Genomic DNA, 3,280 nt, shown 5'->3' with positions numbered 1-3,280 from the left:
GCAACTGTAGACCATGTAGCATCTTATCAACCGCATCAAAATGTCTTAAAAGGCCCACAGATGAACAATTGCTAGAAAGTTTTACTCACATTATAATATTTTAATATTCATCTGTCAACATTTAGATCTAATTACAGCCGTCAAGACTATCTTTAAGAGGTGAAGATTTGAAAATTCTAGTAGATAAAAACCAACATGTGTTTGCAAAGCTTTTGACTGTCTTCACCAAAACTTTTATACAATAGAATATAGAAAATAATGGTCAAAACAAATCGTAATGGTAGAAAACAGCCACGCGGGCTCTAAGTCTACAAAACAAATCGTAATGGTAGAAAACAGCGGGCTCTAAGTCTACAAAACAAATCGTAATGGTAGAAAACAGCGGGCTCTAAGTCTACAAAACAAATCGTAATGGTAGAAAACAGCGGGCTCTAAGTCTACAAAACAAATCGTAATGGTAGAAAACAGCGGGCTCTAAGTCTACAAAACAAATCGTAATGGTAGAAAACAGCGGGCTCTAAGTCTACAAAACAAATCGTAATGGTAGAAAACAGCGGGCTCTAAGTCTACAAAACAAATCGTAATGGTAGAAAACAGCGGGCTCTAAGTCTACAAAACAAATCGTAATGGTAGAAAACAGCGGGCTCTAAGTCTACAAAAGCATATTTCTAAAAAACATATAAATAAATTAAATGGAATGGGAAAGGGTGTTCGTGTTCTTCCTGTATTCATGCATTGGTTTTTCATGGGCTTAATTTTTTTCACATCATATCTCAGGATAATTTTTCATTTTCATACCTTGTTTTACTTTATCCTTGCATGGCTATGCTTGTAATACATGTACCAGTATACCTATTCAATACTACAATTTTTTTTCAAATAAATACATTTATACTAAAGTGTGTGTGTGCAACTGATTCCTGATTTGAATAATCTTAAATTGTTTTACATGTACATGTAGGTGACAAAGTTGATGTGGACTCACCGCTGGCAACAGTAGGGACCATTTATGGGATGATATTGAACTGCAGGAACAAAAAAGCATCTGCTGTTCAAAGAATTTATACAGCTTTAGCTATTAGATTCCATCCAGACAATAAAGTAATTTTATGAGTGTCCTTCTTAAAAGGTAAAATGTTACAACAAAATATTGAACATGTATGAAATATGTACTATGTGCGTTTACATATAATCTGAAATAAGCACTTGCTTGGAGGACTCAGTTTGTATGAGTGAAGGGTTCAACTCCCTTCAGGTGTAATTTTGTCCCACCCACGATAAAATGTTGAAGGCGAGACTTATGTTTTGCTTTTTCAGTCGTTGCGGCGTCCACACACTTAGCATTAAGTTTATTTAAACATGAACCCCATATGCTAGGTCAATGATATTTGGTGTACAGGTTATACAAAGGATGAAAGCAACATTATATTTAGCAAATAAATCATTATATTGACAATATCGAAAAAGGTCAGGCTGATCTGTGATAACAGTTTATATTAAATATTATTCATTCATTAAATGTTTTATGCTTCATTTGAAAATGTCCAAAACTTATTTACACTTTGAAAACTTAAATGAATCTTTATTTTCTTTCGAGTTGTTATGATACTGGGCAAATATTCTGTTCTGTGGAATGGAATCACCAATAAATTGCACATCTTTCAATTCATGAGCTAAATATTGATAAAAGTATCCAAAGCATTCCAAACTTTCAGCATACAAAATTGTTAGTGGAAAACTAGATAGCTTATCTTTCAACTCGCTACTATCAGACTTTGTATATAAATATTTGGTCTGTCTGGGTTAGCCCAAATTACACTAGGGTTATCAAATTTAATTCTGTTTCTAATTCCTTTATTAAGTCCACAGTGGCAGTTGCTGTCAGGGCCAAATGAACCACACTCTCGAAAATGCAAGTCAGCTCATCAACTTTCTTAAAATCTGGCCTAAAATCATCACCCCTACAAAAGAGTATTTCAATTGAATGTTTATTAATTACACTGAGAGGCCATTCAAATTTAAACCTTGGTTCCATTAGGGATTTTTTCGAATCATCAAATTATGAATGTGTCATACATGTGTTTAAATCTAAAGAAAAGAATTTGAAATATAGATGGGTTTGCTTTTGTTTATTTAATACATGTACATGTAAGGACTGAATTTTAGAATTTTTTTCACTAGTTAAGTTTTAAATTAGCAAATACTGAAAAATTACAATCACTAAATATAAGTTTTTTTGTGTTAATTCTGAACTGGACTTACACATATGATACATATAGAATTTCCAAAGCTAATTTTAGCACGTAGAAATATTTTTTACAAGGAAAATTGAATTTAGCATGTAGTTCCACTTAAATTCTATCACTGCCATGTGAAATGAAATAAAATAAGTTTTTCGAGCGTCATGGTTTCCTCAGTGAGGATTTGAACCCCAGTCATTTGCTTTCAAAGCAGACGTAATAACCACTATACTACTGAGGATTTTCAAATGTATTCCAATCTAATTTATAACTAAGTGTTGTATTTAGTTACTACATGTGTGATTTGAGAAAATTTATACCATATATTAACAAAATTCAGACCCTCTACATGTTACGATGTATAAAAGTTTGTAACTGTTGTAATTACGTCATTGTTCTTTTCTACCATTATTACATTGTATAAGATATTTTTGCTATTACAAAATTTTTTTTAAAAACCCTACTGTACATTTTTTTAATTCTGGGTATGACAAGGGACTATGGAAAAACAAACATACATATATCTAAGTTGCAATACAAACCATTCTGAAACCATATGCACTGCATCTACTACAACAGCACAGACATTATCTTCATAAGTCTTGCTGCATAGTAAATGACCAAATTTCTTCCTTGAATATGTTTCAGGATGTACATAGATGATATTAAATTCTCCATTCTCCAGTTGATGGAATAGAACATTACACATTAAATCTACCTGTTCAGTTTCTTCATCTTCAGTGTCCTCAAAAGTTACTCCATGACTTCCTTACAATTACAAAAATGTACTAATGAAAGTTTGGAGGCAATGTTTAGATTGCAAGAATGGAATAGTGATGTACTGATACCAATGGCAATGCAACTGCAAAATGAGTGGTTCATGATAAAATACATGTGTATGGTATGGCAGAAAAAAATACCTGAGTTTCTAATATGATGTTGTTACAAACTAGGATTGTTAGGTACATGTATGAAAAACTTTATACATGTATACCAGTATATATTTAGAAAGTTTTAGACTGGTTAGGAGACACATTCAG

At 32.2% G+C, this 3,280-nt stretch overlaps 1 non-coding gene across 1 annotated transcript; it reads right to left on the bottom strand.

Moving 5' to 3' along the window:
• Positions 1–2,409: 2,409 nt before the first annotated feature.
• Positions 2,410–2,481, bottom strand: Trnas-uga (transfer RNA serine (anticodon UGA)). Its single transcript has one exon. It is a non-coding gene; the product is annotated as a tRNA-Ser (tRNA).
• Between the last annotated feature and the right edge of the window lie 799 nt (positions 2,482–3,280).

The sequence above is a fragment of the Perna viridis genome, chromosome 12 (assembly GCF_037379345.1).
Source record: "Perna viridis isolate PV_CMFRI_1.1 ecotype Kerala chromosome 12, ASM3737934v1, whole genome shotgun sequence".
Classification (NCBI taxonomy): Eukaryota; Metazoa; Mollusca; class Bivalvia; order Mytilida; family Mytilidae; genus Perna; species Perna viridis.
This window is presented reverse-complemented; position numbering and strand designations above follow the sequence as displayed.